Here is a 15,305-nt window from a genome sequence, read left to right as displayed (position 1 = left end):
AGAATTTCTTGGTTTGAGAACTGAGCTGAGTTTTCAGTTCTAACCAATTTTTTAGCGACTAAGTCTAAATTGACATTATCAAATAGAGATAGAATAAATGTTTTGTGTGTGTTTTATATGTGAAATAAATGTTGTTTTAAGTTCTTTTTCTATTTAAAAATCTCCCGGAGAGCACAGTAACAATTGTACAAAGATTTTCAAGAACATATTCAACGAAACACATAACAGAAATGTTACTCAACTTTATAAGAACAGGATGCAAGTATAGAATGAAATATGGAAAGAGTTGAGCTTCCTTACTTTCTTTGATCTCTTATCATAAAATGATGTCTGATTTGGAATTTATTCTTCAAAAATGGATTAGAATAATCATTAGTATCCCTTTCTCTTTCTGTCCCAGTGTTATTTGTCCAGGATATCCATTGATAATAATAGCAAAAGAGGATAAAAGTCACACGGCAAAGCTGGAATGTCTCTTTGCACTAGCTCTGGAGAGGCACAAGCAATTGTATTACCATGTATTAAGGAGGCGAGTCCATACAAAAATATTCTGTTCTCTTTCATGAGTAGTGCTAAAGTTCTAAAGGAGGAACACACTTGCTGTTCCCTTTGCTAGGTAAAGCTAAGAAGATTGATAAATGCTACCCAGGTTCAGGACTTGTTTAAAAGGGCACTGGAAACCTGTGCTTTTCATTTCATGCTCAGTATCCTTTTCAAAAAGCAAAAGATGGTAACAGAGAAATACCATTAAGCTATTCAAGTGTGGGCTGCCCAAGCAGAAAACACACCTGTTTAGTGTGCAGGAATGGCAAGAGATGACATGGCTTAGAGAGTGATGAGCTGAAGTTCCAGCAATCGCTAGCATGACTTTGTGAAGTGGGGGTGTCTGGGTAAACTCTAATACTTTAGAGTGTGATAGAAATAAAATTCTCGAGTAGAGAATGAGCTCCAGAAAGGTTTCTAACCCACAGGGAAGATTCTCTTTTTGCAGTATAGTGACTATGAAAAAATGCATGAAGATATGTTTATAGGCAATGGACCCTCAATCAATGATACCATTTTTAGATTTGCTTTAATTATTGCTTGAAATAATACTCCTAGCTTTAAAAGAACCAGTAAGGAACTCTTATTCAACATCATTCCAGCAATTTTTGCTAGTGCAAAAATGCAAGAAAAAATAAATAAAATACACACAGATTAGAAAGAAATAATACTGTCTCCATCCTAAGACAGAATGATTCCATAGAAAATCCCAAGAGTCTACAAAAAAGCTATTAGAATTAATAGTGAGCTTAGCAAAGTTGCACGATACAAAGACAATACACAAAGCCAAGTCAATAGCAGGTCTATATACTAGCCATGGAATAGAAAACTAACATTTTTTTGAAAAGTACTATTTACAGTGGCACCAAAAACATAAAATATAAATCTAGATGAAACCTAAATTTAGATGAAAGTCTAAATCTAGCAAGATAGCCCAAGATTTGTCTGCTTAAAACTACAAAATATCAATGAGAAAAATCAAAGAAGACCTAAATAAACGGAGATATATATATATGTCCATTTTGTGGATTGGAAGACTTAATATTGACATGCAGATTCAATTCAATAGCAATCAAAATATTACTAATGTGAGCTTTGTGATTATATTTTGAAAGATATAAACTTACATAAGAAAAAGTGAAGATAACTCGAAGCTTCAAGTGCAATGTAATTAAGAGTTTGAAATGCCAGCTCCTGGCTTCTCTAAGTGTGGTTTGAGGACTAGCAGAAGCAGCTGCACCATCTGGCAGCCACTTCAGACCTTTTTCAGAATAAGCATTTTTAACAAGATTCCCAAGCAAGTCAATCTATATGCACATTAAAGTTTGAGAAGCATTGTGTTGGTGTCATTTTCACCTCCAGCCCTTTCCCAAAGAAATCACTCTTATCCAAAGTCTTTTTCCCTTATGTCAGTAGCAAAGTGCAGGTAAAGGAAATTAAATTCTTCCGAAGTTTTGTTTATTTCTTTGGAAGAGCCCCATATACTGGGACCTAAAGCCATCTCTAAGGTCTGAATAAATAAATTAAAGCAAGTGATTAGCTTAATTACCATCTACTCTTTTCAAAGGATCTAAACTTTTAGAGAGTAGCATATATAATGGAGGGCAAAAAAAAGATGAAAAAAAATCTTTCTATCCAGAAACTGTCATTTGTAGACAAAAGCAGACGATTAACGTTAAAAGAGAAGGGCTTTAACCAAAAGCACATGCTGACAAATAATTTTTGAATAAAAATATAAGTGCATTGTCCCCTTTAATGTTCAACTTTTAAGATGTCACTTTTACTTCACTCCTACCTCACTAATTTCCTCTAAGGTAGCTTTTATTTTATTTTACCTGTTCTCAAAGCAGAATATACACACGCACACGCGCACACGCACACACACACACACATACACCTGTTCTTTTGAAGGAGTTCCACACATAGCTATTTTGTGGATCTTAGATATTTCTGTAAAATTACCTATCTTTTCTGTATGTTCGTATGTGTTTTATTTCCAAATCTGGACACAGGCCTTTTCTCCTTATGGGTTTGTGAAAGACACCTACCGTGTCAAGGTTCTTGAGAGGCCTTTGGCCTCCCATACAAAGCTTCTGAAGACTTCATTCAAGTTGAAAATGCTTCTTCACTTTCTTTCAGAAAGTCCATTCACAAAGCAGTAGAACAGACTATGGCATAATGGATCCTGATACCTTCGCTTTCTTGGCCACTACATAAGCAAAATGTCTCAAGTAAGAGAAGATACCATAAAATGAGACCACTGTTAAGGAAAGCAGCCTTTGGAAAGCCTGAGAAGAACTTGTAAGATGAGGAAGCCTGTGAGAACCATTTAGCCAGGAGACTGCTAGCCTCCTTTATGGACCATCCATTCCTGAAATATCATTACGCAAAGCATGTTGACTGCTTTCAGAGCACTTAGTATTTAAAAAAAAAATTTGTTTCAATTACAGTTGACATTAAATATTTTTTTTTATATTGGAGCATTTACTATGACACTCAAGTTCATTACTTCAGTACAGTCTCTAAGAAAATCTAAATTCATCATGTCACTAAACAGATTATTTCTAACAAATGAACTGCCACTGTGGTATATTTGACAAGTGGGATCTCAGAATTTGTGATGTTGGATTATGTAAAAGAAATATTACAGAGCAACACATAGAAACAACTGGTCAGTGACCTCTGTCACAGGTATTACAGTTGGGACTCCACAGCTCATGCTGCTGAATTTGGGAGAAGTGTTATTCCTGTCTGATATCTGATATTCATTAGCATGCTCCATTTTCTTAATATGTTGTTGATCAAGCCAACCCTCAGCTTTCTTCCCTCTTGAAGTAATTGGCTGTGACTCATCCATTTAAATAGGACACCATAACATGCTCTTTGTGTTTTGAAGAAATTAAGTGCTTGATTTAATCCACGTGTCTTCCTTTGGAATTTTAATTATTCATTTCTCCATGAGAGCAAAAGGTTGGATGCCTTGGGTTATTTATAGCTGGGAGACTGTGGAAGAACACAGAGAGTAGGAGGAAAGAGAAGAGAACCAGGAGAGAAATTCCATTAAAGATCATGTGAATTCAGGAAGAGAGAAAGGCTGAAGATGAAAAAGTCAACAAGTAGGAGGGAAAGGAATCAGTGTACATGATGAAGGCAAAGAAAGATGAGAGCTAGAAGGAGAAATTCAATAATGTCAGAGTGTAATGAGGAAAAGTAATAAAGAGAGGGCAGGAGGGAGAGCCCAACCTTGCGCACATTAGAAAATTCTCATACCAGCAGCGAGAGTTTTTAATGCTGTCTGGCACTTTAATCACTGCCTGTCATCTCAGCCATCATCTGCCTGCAGAGCCCAGAGGTGATGTGATCCGATTCTTCTGGTGAGTTATGTACAAGAACAGATTTCCCAGGTTCATAGCTACCGTGGAATCCTCAGACCCCTGGGAATGCATTGTCACACCCTATAAGGAATAATCCTATTTTTGAGCTTAGAGGGGATAATGAAGGAATGGCCACATCTCTTTGGAAAAGTGTCTTCCTGTACAGAAATGGAGCAGTGAATTTCAGGAGGCCTGGAAAGTTTACAACGGCATTTCTGAAACATGCCAAAATATACAAAGTAAATGCTTCAAGAATTATGGGGACCTATGTGTTGATGATGAGAATGACTGGATTACATCAAGCACTTTCACATAGAAATAATAATACAGGAATAGATCTAGGATAAAAGAGCCATAATAAGGGCTGACACTGGCATTACTACTGGAAACGCCTCCCTCTAACTCAGATACGGTTAAGAGTCACTCTCTTCACAATGGTTTTGAGGTAATCTATTTTCATGGAAAGGTCTCTGGATTGCAGCATCCCTCCAACTGTCTAATTCACTTGCCTGAAAAAAAATTTCCCGGGATATGAAAAGTCTGTTTTTAACCAACAGTGGAAAAGGCAGACAACTCAGGAATAAAATTTTCAGACATTCTAACAGCCGCCATTACCCTAAACACAAAAACAAATTTTACAGATCAGATTCCACCCAAACCCCATTCTCTCCATTGAATAGACTGGTTCTCACAGCTGACTATGCTTAAGGTTACCAGTAGCAACAGGAAAGGAGACTCCTGAGAAATATTTATTTAATTTTCCTCAGTTCTGGTCCTGCTATTTGGAAGCAATGTGACATTAATCAAGACCCTGAAATTCTCTATGCCTTATTCATCTTTATATGAATAAAATGAAAGGGCTGGCCTAAAAGAGAAAGAAGATGCATATTTTAAGATAAGAAAACTGAAGCTTCGAGGACTCATTGCTAGTATTAGTGGAACTAACACACAGCCAATACCTTTGAATTTAAGCACAAAGCCAGAGATTATTTTATTACATGCAATATGGAGAATATTTTTATAGGCAGAGGAAAGCCATTGTAGATGGAATATTTAGTATGGTCACAGGTATGAATATAAAAAGATTAAGTTAATAATAATAAAGTGGCCAGGCCAGACTTGACAGGGCCTTGAATGCTAGGCCAAAGTTTTAACAAACGTGATCTTAAAAGCAGTATAGACAGATAAGGTTTTTGAGGAGGAGAGTGACGTAATAAGAATGCTGTTTCATCAAAAGCAACTTGCATGTGTGGAGTAATAATGATATCAGTGACAGATACAGAAACATTAAGCAAACAGCCAGTTTGGAAATGACAAGGAGTTTGATTTGCTGCCCATTGAGTTTGAAAAGTGGGTAAGCCATACAGAGAGAAACACTTTTTAGGAAATTTGAGATACTGAAAAGCAGAGGAAAAAGTCATGCCTATAAATATCAATTTAATAATCCCCCAAGTATGCGTCATTATTGAAATAGGAATAGCTGGACTTCTAATCAGTTAGGGTCCTTTGGCTGCAAGCAACAGAAACCCATTCTAGGCTAAAGAAATGTATTGGAAAGATATGGAACAGATCATGAAATTAAAGAACTTCCTTTCTCCACTTGGTTAGGATCGTTAGACTGGAAACAAACCTGGCTTTTCCATTCATTACCTATGAAGCTTTTGTTAATTTACTACTTGATATTCCTTAGCTTCCTGGTCTTCATAAAATAGGAGGTAGAACCGGATGATACAGAAAATCTATTTTAAGTCTGGTATTCTCAAATATTTTTGTTTTCAATAACTATTTTCTGTGATTATGGCAAAGAATTTATCAGGAAGAAATGGTGAGGCTTGGAAGAAAATGCAGTTAAAGGGCTTCTTCTGTAATGCATGGGAGTATCAGTGGGAATGGCACTACTTTCTGAGTTCCATTTCAATAAATGAGTTGGCATTTCTAAATCACATAGTCTCAAACTAGGAATATTCTCTTTTCTGGAAGTTCAACACTAGACATAAAAATTCTAACTTTCCATTGATTTTATTTCTACCATGTTCTAGCTTCTGGAGTTGCAGATGTCTGATGCCAGTCTGATTTTTTTTCCCCAGTAGTAACTTCTTGCTATTTTGAAGTTTTAGATAGCTTCATCCACATTTTGGAAATCCAGGAGCTTTAAAAGCATATACCCAGAGGTGTGTCCTTTTTTGTGTGTTTGTTTTTACTTAACCCTTCTCAGAACTCAGTGCAGGCAATTTATAAATTCAAGTTTTTCTTCAAAGTAAGAAAATTTTCTTTTATTATTTTTTAAAGATAGCTGCCTCTTCTCCATCTGTTCGTTTTCTGGTTTTTTTAGCATCCCTGATTATTTTAAGATTTTTATATCCTTGCTCTAAACTTTGAATTATTTCTTCACATTCATATCTCAAGCCACTCTTTTAGTTCTTAGTAGCAATTATTCTCTTTTTGAACTACTACATTTTAAAAATATTATTTTATATTAGTTTCAGGTGTATAGCACAGTGGATACACTATAATTTACAAAGTGATTCTCCCGGATAAGTCCAGTACCCATCTGGTTCTATACATCAGTATTAAAATATTATCGACTATATTCCCTATGCTGTACTTTACAGCCCCATGACTATTTAATAACTGCCAATTTGTACTTCTTAATTCCTTCTTTCATCTTTTTCACTGATCCCTCCAACCCCACTCCTATTTGGTAACCATTAGTTTGTTCTCTGTATCTGTTCTTTGAGTCTGTTTCTGTTTTGTTTGTCTATTTTGTTCTTTAAATTCCACATATAAGTGAGATCATGTGGTATTTGCCTTTTCTCTGTCTGACTTATTTGACTTAGTATAATACCCTCTAGGTCAATCCATGCTGTCGCAAAAATTAAGATTCCATTCTTTTCTTTGACCAAGTACTATTCCATTGTATGTATGTACCATCTTTTCTTTATCCAATTGTCTACTGATGGGCATTTAGGTTGCTTCCATATCTTGAATATTGTAAATAGTGCTGTAGTGAACATACGGGTACATATATCTACTTAGTATAATACCCTCTAGGTCCATCCATGCTGTCACAAAAATTAAGATTCCATTCTTTTCTTTGACCAAGTACTATTCCATTGTATGTATGTACCATCTTTTCTTTATCCAATTGTCTACTGATGGGCATTTAGGTTGCTTCCATATCTTGAATATTGTAAATAGTGCTGTAGTGAACATACGGGTACATATATCTTTCCAAATTAGTGGTTTGGATTTCTTCAGATAAATACCCAGAAGTGGAATTGCTGAGTCATATGGTAGTTATATTTTTAATTTTTGAGCAACTCTATACTGTTTTCCATAGTGGCTGTATCAATTTGCAATCCCACCAACTGTGCATAGGGTTCCCATTTTTCCATATCCTTGCCAACACTTGTCGTTTGATTTATTGATAAGTTGATGATAATCATTATGACAGCTGTGAGGTAATATCACCATATTTTTAATTTTTGAGCAACTCTATACTGTTTTCCATAGTGGCTGTACCAATTTGGAATCCCACCAACTGTGCATAGGGTTCCCATTTTTCCATATCCTTGCCAACACTTGTCGTCTGATTTATTGATAAGTTGATGATAGTCATTATGACAGCTGTGAGGTAATATCGCATTGCAGTTTTAATTTGCATTTCTCTGATGATTAGTGGTGGTGTGCATCTTTTCATACGTCTATTGGCCATCTGTATGTCATCTATTCAGGTCCTCTGCACATTTTTTAAATTGGATTGTTTGGTGTATTTTTGGTGTTAAGTTGTATGAATTCTTTATAAATTAAGATATTAACCTCTTATTGGATTTATCATTGGCAAACACCTTCTCTCATTCAGTAGATTGTCTTTTTATTTTGTCGATAATTTCCTTTGCAGTGCAAAAAAATTAGTTTGATGTAGTCCCCTTCGTTTATTTTTTCTTCGCCCAAGATGATATATCGGGAAAAAAAGCGGGGTGGGTGGGCAACGTCAGAGAGCTTACTGACTATGTTTTCTTTCAGGAGTTTTATAGTTTTGGGTTTTAAGTTTATTCTTGTATAAAGTGTAAGAAGGTGATCTAGTTTTATTTTTTATTTTTTGCATGGGTCTGTCCAGTTTTCTCAACACCACTTATTGAATAAACTGTCTTTACGCATTGTATATTCTTACCTGCTTTGTCATAGATTGATTGACCGTATAGGCATGAGTTTATTTCTGGGCTCTCTATTCTATTCTATTGGTCTATGTGTCTGTTTTTATGCCAGTACCCGATCACTATAGCCTTATAGTATAGTTTGCTCTCAGGTAGTGTGATACCTATAACTTTGCTCCTCTTTCACAAGATTGCCATGGCTATTCGAGGTCTTTTTTGGTTCCTACAAATTTTAGAATTATTTGTTCTGGTTCTGGGAAATACGCCATTGGTATTTTGATAGGAATTGCACTGAATCTATAGATTACTTTGGGTAGTATGGACATTTTAACAATGTTAATTCTTCCTATCCATGAGCATGATATACGCTTCCATTTACTTGTATCTTCTTCAATTTCTTTCTTCAATGTCTTATAATTTTCCAAGTACAGTCTTTTACCTCCTTGGTTAAATTTATTCCAAGTACAGTCTTTTTCCAAGTATAGTCTTTTACCTCCTTGGTTAAATTTATTAAATTTTACCTCCTTGGTTAAATTTTATTGATGCAATTGTAAATGTTATTATTTTCTTAATTTCTCCTTTGGATAGTTCATTATTGGTGTATGAAATTGTAATTAATTTTGTATCCTGCTACATTACTGAATTCATTTACCAGTTCTAATAGTATTTTGGTGGAATCTTTAGGGTTCTCTATATGTAATATCATGTCTGCAAATAATGAGTTTTACTACTTCCATACCAATTTGGATGCCTTTTATTTCTTTTTCTTGTCTGATTGCTGTGGCTAGGACTTCTAATACTATGTTGAATAAAAGTGGTGAAAGTGGACATCCTTGTTCCTGGTCTTATTTTTCCCATTAAGTATGATGTTAGCTGTGGGCTTGTCATATATGGCCTTTATTTTATTGAAGTATGTTCCCTCTATTCCCACTTTGCTGACAGTTTTTATCATAAACAGATGCTGGATTTTGTCAAACACTTTTTCTGTATCTATTGATATAATCATATGATTTTTTTTATTATTTATTTATTTATTATCTATTTTTTTTTTTTTAGGCGAGGCAACCCTTGGTTGACTTCACAGATTACAAGGACCTTGTCAGTTTACAATCCCTTATTTTTAAATTTTTTTACACCTACAGTGCCTAGTCTTCCTAGGTGGTCTCCCACCCAAGTACTAATCAGGCCTGACCCTGCTTAGCTTCCAAGATCAGACATCGGGTTTGTTCAGGGTGGCATGGCCGTAGACATGGACCATGGCTCCACCGGGATGTGAACCCAGGACCTTCTGCGTATAAAGCAGACATGCTAACCGCTACACTATGGAACCACGTCTGTGATCATATGATTTTTATCTTTCATTTTGTTTATGTAATGTATCACATTAATTGATTTGTAGATATTGAACCAACCTTGTATCCCAGGAATAAATCCCAATTGATTTTGTGGCCTCTTGGGAGTAACTCCTATGCCAAGCTCAGCCCCTCACTGTGACCAGCCCAAGGCTTCTTGATAAAAGTTATAAAGTGATCCACAGTTGATTGCTGCCTGTGTTGGCCTAGAGGTGCATGGGAGAGGCCTTGGTGCCAATCAAGTCTGGCTGCCACCACTACCAGCTCAGCAAAAGGCCTGGGGCACCCTGGGGCCTGCTGGCACCTTCTAGAGGCCTATAAGGCTCAGCCGCTGAAAGAGCCTTGGGCAGTAAGTGAGTATGGTGAGGCATGGTCCCAGGGAGTCACCAGGGTGGGGCAAGCAGAGTTTACCAGGTTAATACAGATTCAGGTTTGGCCGTGCGGGGAGAAGGCTCAACATAGGAAAGTTAGCAACTACCTATTGGCTGCATGGGAGGAGGGCTCAACACAGGGACAATGGGAGCTGTCCCTCTTGCCCTTGCCCTGAATCCACACAACTCAGTCTCTCCCTGTATGTCTCTGGTACCTCCTGAGCCACCATCCCTCCACAGGAGCCCAAGGTGAGTACCTGGGAGCAAAAGAGTCTGTGCAGGCCCTTTCGGAGGATGCTTGGGTTTCCAGCAACCTTCCATCTCACCCCCACAGATGTAATCCCCACTGGCTTTCACAGCGAGATTTTGTGGGGATTCCTCTTCCTGGCACTGGCGCTCTGGTCTGGGGAGCCCAGCATGGGGTGGGGACCCCTCATTCCTCAGTGGGAATCTCTGCAGCTGAGACCACCCTTCCCAATTCTAAACCACCTTCATTAATCAAGTAAAAATCACCCTAAGTAGTAGGAAACTTGCAAATGGTGGAATGTACAGCAGTCACCATGGGCCAGTGAAGCAGTGATTAGCAACAACCATATTCTATTCATTCTCAGCCTCTCTGCACCCAGACCTTCTGAATTACAATAGTAAGTGGTCTCTTAGACCATGGGATTTAAAGGATCTCATCCTATCCACTTAATTCCCTGACCATTACTCCAAGTCCAGGAAGATCCATCAAGCCCATCGAAGTCTACACTTGAACTTCTTCCTCAAGGAGGTCCTTTCATCCCCTAGGCCAATCTCTAGCCATTCTTTGACCTTGACCTCCCCATCTCTGTATATCCTAGAACCTGTCTGGGCTCAAAGGGGAATAAAGTCCTACACTTGCTCTCTTATCCAGAAATCGCAGGAAAAGTGGCTTCAATTATACCTCCAGTGTCTGCCAGCTTGTCCATCTCAGCTGCCACTTGACTCAGTAGAAGTAAATAATTCAAAGTTGAGAGGGGGTGATATGAAGGATACATCTTCTAACTGCCATCTTCCCGGAATTGCCTACCTCAAACCATCCCTTAAACTCAAATATTTTTAAAAATACAACTGAATAGATCAAAGTCCAAGTTTCTAAAAGATATGATGTGGGATCATTAAGGAAAGGTCAAAGTGTGGTCTCTAATGGACTTGATGGATATTACTTACATTGCAGAATAAACTCTATTTTGAAAAATATTACATTGCAGAGTAGCTAGCACCTCAGAATTACAATAGCCTGATTTAAAAAAAAAAACTTGATTAATGATTAGTTTTTTATGGTTATGTCTATTGCAGAAAGAGAAGCCCACATAAGGTGCCTCTCATCCCTCATCAAGTTGCCCTAGATTTTCTTAATGTTATCAACTTACCTTTCCCTCAAATCAAGGAATTTACCAAACACGATTTAACTCAACTTGTGCAATGAGCAAGACTTTAATAAATATAAGCTATTTTATACTGAGGGAGGAGAGGCAAGTGTTAACAATGAAAGGCACAATAGAGATAGCTGCTTCAGTTTGCTCTCTAAATAAGTGGACTCTCCACTGGTTATTGTGGTAGAGGACTAGAGCTGACGGGCGAAATATTGGTTTGAGGGGGCTATGTACAACTTCAATTGTGATTTCACCTTGTCTCTTTTCATAGCTCTGCTTTTAAAATTCAAGACATATCCATACTCATGGCCAATGCAAAGAGAAGCCAATACTGGGAAGATTCTCTTCCAATATTCCCATTGACTGTCCATTTCTTTCATGGAGTACTGGAATATACAAGGACTCCCTTCTCAATATTCATGGTGAGCAGATCCAGTTCTCTGATCCTATATAGTACAAGGTCAGCTAGATTTATAAAGAAAGAACCTGGACATAGATATCACTAGGCATTCTTTCTCTCCTGTCCCTCTCTACCACTCCAGGAACTCTAAGAGCATAGAAATTCTGACTTTTCCTGACCTTGAACTTCAAAGATCCCCTGTTGCTGTTGCTACAGGCATCCCAGACAACGATCCATGAGCAAGACAAGAAAACCATGTCCAATTGCTAACCAACTGTGTGTATTAATTACCCTGTAAAGTAAGTTCCTCCTTCACTCTTACCTCCTTAATTAGGATGACTACCAAAAACTGAATTTGGAGAAATACATTTTAGTACACTAAACATCAAATTAATGAGCCAATCTGTTCCCAAGACAGCTTACAAGTGTGTTTTCTGTTGTGCCACCAGCAATTTCCCCCTGGATATCAAGGCACATAGTGCAGATGCCTCATATATCTAGCTCTGAATGATTTTTACCCAGGTTTTGAACACATTTGAGGAACTGAATTAACTGCCTTCATATGACAAGACAGGAAAAAAGACATTTTCCAGAGTGCCATTTTCTGAAGAGTTTCTGATCTACCAAGAAACTGTTCTCAATGATTCATCCATCAAATACATAGTGTCCACTTCCTATGTGCTGGGTACTGAGAATAAAACAATGAATAAGATGGATGTGGTTCTAGCAATTCTGAATTTAAGTTATTTATTCCTATATTTACACCTTCAAATGTTTATTGAGTGCCTACTGCATTCCGTGCCATTTTCAACCACGGAATAATCTAAAACAATATAAAACTAAACTATTGTTGACCATTTTCAATTATGGAATAAGAAGAGTAAAGCAGACAGGACCGATGCCTAGCTTATGTTATGACTGGGTAAAGTAAAATTATCAGATGGTGAGAAATGCTATGCAGATAATTAAAATAGCATCATGTGCTGAAAAGGGCCCATGTGATTATTTTAGAATGATTGGTAAGGGAAGGCTATGATCTGAGTAATACTAAAGATCAGTCACCGGATGGTAAAGGGCAGAGTTTTTTCATACACAGAGAACAGCATTCTAGACAAAGGAAAGAGCTAATGCAGAGGCTAGTGGAGGGAAAACTTTGGTATGTTTGAGGACAAAAAAAGAAATTACACTCTGCAACCCAGAAATGTCAACATGAGATATTAATCCCAGGTGAAAAAGATAGCTTTGTACACAAATATACATGAATACCAGTCTTATTAATAATATCCATCAACTGCTGTAAAGACAAAGTGTGATACATCCATGCAATAGAATACTTCTCAGCAATCTAAAGAAATGAGCTTATAAGAATATAGATGAATCTCAGGAACACTGTGTTTAGTGAATGAGCTTAAGCAAAAGACTCTACACGCTACACATTTCCATTTACATGAAGTCCTAGAAAAAGAAAATGAAATCCATGCTGGAAAAAAATCAGGATAGTGGGTGCAATATTAAATTCTAAATCAATATATGCTGATATATAATTAAGGGAAAGTATACTGATGTCTGCAATTTACTTTGGGATGCACCAAAATATAAGAGAGATTAATAGAAAGATGGACAGATGGATAGATAGGTGATAACACAATTAAACTAAAACTTTAACAATAGAACCTAACCGGTGAGTGTATAGGTATTTACTGTAAAATTCTCTCAACTTTCTGATATTCAATTTTTTTTTCATAATAAAAGCCAGGGAAAGAAAAGAAGGCTAATGTAGCTAGAGCCCCCTAATGTGAAGGAGACAAGTATTTATCAAATAATTCACACAAGTAAAAAAAAAAAATACTATCAATTATTTTTGCAAGTTCTTAACAAGAAGCTCGCAAAAGTAGTTGAGGATACTAGACCAACTCACATGAAATGATCAGAGAACAAGTTGGGAAAGACAAAAAGATAATGCTATCGTAAATGAGATATAAAGAAGAAAGCGACTTGCAAAGAGAGATGTTTGAGTGGGCCCAATAAGACAGATGAAATTGGATTCTGCTGTAGAACTTAGATAAGTGGCAAGAAGGCAGCGTGAGGTCTCCAGGTCACATGTGACGTTTACTGAGTACTTATTATGTGCTGAGCTGTGCTAAGCACATCACATTAATTGAACAAATATTTATTATATTCCCAGGTGCTAGGAATAAAACAGGACACAAATTTATTTTCCTTAACGGATCTTATATTCTAATGGGTTGGGAAGAGGGAATGACAGTCGATAAAGAAGATAAGTAAAGTATCCAGCTAATTAGACAGTGATAGGAGTGAAGACAAAGAACAAAGAAGGGAAAAAGAATATAAAGTGTTAAGGGGTAAATAAAATTTTAGATAACAGAAATTCTTGTTGAGAAGGGAATGCTTAAGCAAAACCATAAAGGAATTAGAGAGCTGGTGATTTAGGAACCTGGAGGAAGAACATTCCAGACAGAACAAGTGCAGAAATCCTGAGGCAGCAGCATGTCAAATATTTAAACAACAAAAAATGGATAATACATTATTATCTCACTTAATCCCCCAAATAGCAACCCTCTGAGCTGTGTACTATAAATCATATGTATTTTACAGATGAGGAAAGAGAGCATAGAAATGTTAACAAGACAGACTTGATCCTCTCAAAACAACCCTCAGTAAAATTAGCCATGACTATGTCAGAACAAAGTTGTTTTAATGTACTACCAGAATCTGTCTGTTCTTTGCTTTGTAGATGCAAGCGTCACAAGTAAAAGTCTAAGGTTCTGCATATTATAACCCAATCAAGAAAGCAAAGCAAATTCAACTAAATCCTGATTACCAAATGACTTATTTTGCTGGCTAGAGAACAAGAGGGTCAATTAGGTCAACCAAAAGATTATTTGATTTGAACAGATGAGGATTATGATTAATCTTTATCTTAATAAAACACTTCCATAAAGGGGCAGAAGGGAAATCTTATCCAAGTATGATGAGTAGATAATGCCAGCAATGTGATTGCTTTAATCAACATACCACAGATGACATGATAAAGGCAATATATCTGCAAATGAAAACTATAAATATATCACAAATATGATGTAGCAACTGTTACAAGCAGAAACTCAAAGGCTGCTGTCCTGCGCAATAAGAAATACCTGGAGCCTTGTAGTTCCCAGCAAAACAAAACAAAACAAAAAACAAAAAACATTTGATGTTAACTCTGGTAACCCATATGCAACTGAATTCATTTTTCTAACTTCTCTGGATCAGCTGCTGCTGAATAGAATTTTCTTCCCATTTGTGATTCTTTCCAAACACTTTTATTTTCCTTAACCAGCTCCATGCCTCTATAAAGTGGATGGAAGATAGACATTAAGTCTTTCTCCTTCCATGCATTCCACAAATGAGAACATCCAGAAACTCAAGGACTGAATTGAGGCTAAAACCCATAACCATGGGTCGCACCATTGAATCTCTTATCAAATTACATATGGTTATTTAAGGCTTACCCATGGAAAAAAAAAATCATTTGATGTTAACTCTAGCAACCCATATGCAACTGTATTCATTGTTCTAACTTCCTTAGATCAGCTGCTGCTGAATAGAATTTTCTTCCCATTTGTGTTCTTTTCCAAACACTTTTATTTTCCTTAACCAGGTTATGCTGTTCCTAGTGAGTCCTGGGCAATTCTCTGAAGAATGATA

At 36.8% G+C, this 15,305-nt stretch overlaps 1 protein-coding gene and 1 non-coding gene across 4 annotated transcripts in view; both read right to left on the bottom strand.

Annotated features, from left to right (window-relative positions):
- CPNE4 (copine 4) overlaps positions 1-15,305 on the bottom strand; it is a 415,982-nt gene that overhangs the window by 365,116 nt on the left and 35,561 nt on the right. The gene's annotated exons all lie outside the window — the stretch shown is intronic.
- Positions 9,332-9,404, bottom strand: TRNAI-UAU. Its single transcript has one exon. It is a non-coding gene; the product is annotated as a tRNA-Ile (tRNA).

This window comes from Pteropus alecto, unplaced genomic scaffold (genome assembly GCF_000325575.1).
Source record: "Pteropus alecto unplaced genomic scaffold, ASM32557v1 scaffold92, whole genome shotgun sequence".
Classification (NCBI taxonomy): domain Eukaryota; kingdom Metazoa; phylum Chordata; class Mammalia; order Chiroptera; family Pteropodidae; genus Pteropus; species Pteropus alecto.
Note: the sequence above shows the minus strand (reverse complement) of the source record. Positions and strands in the feature narration are given on the sequence as shown.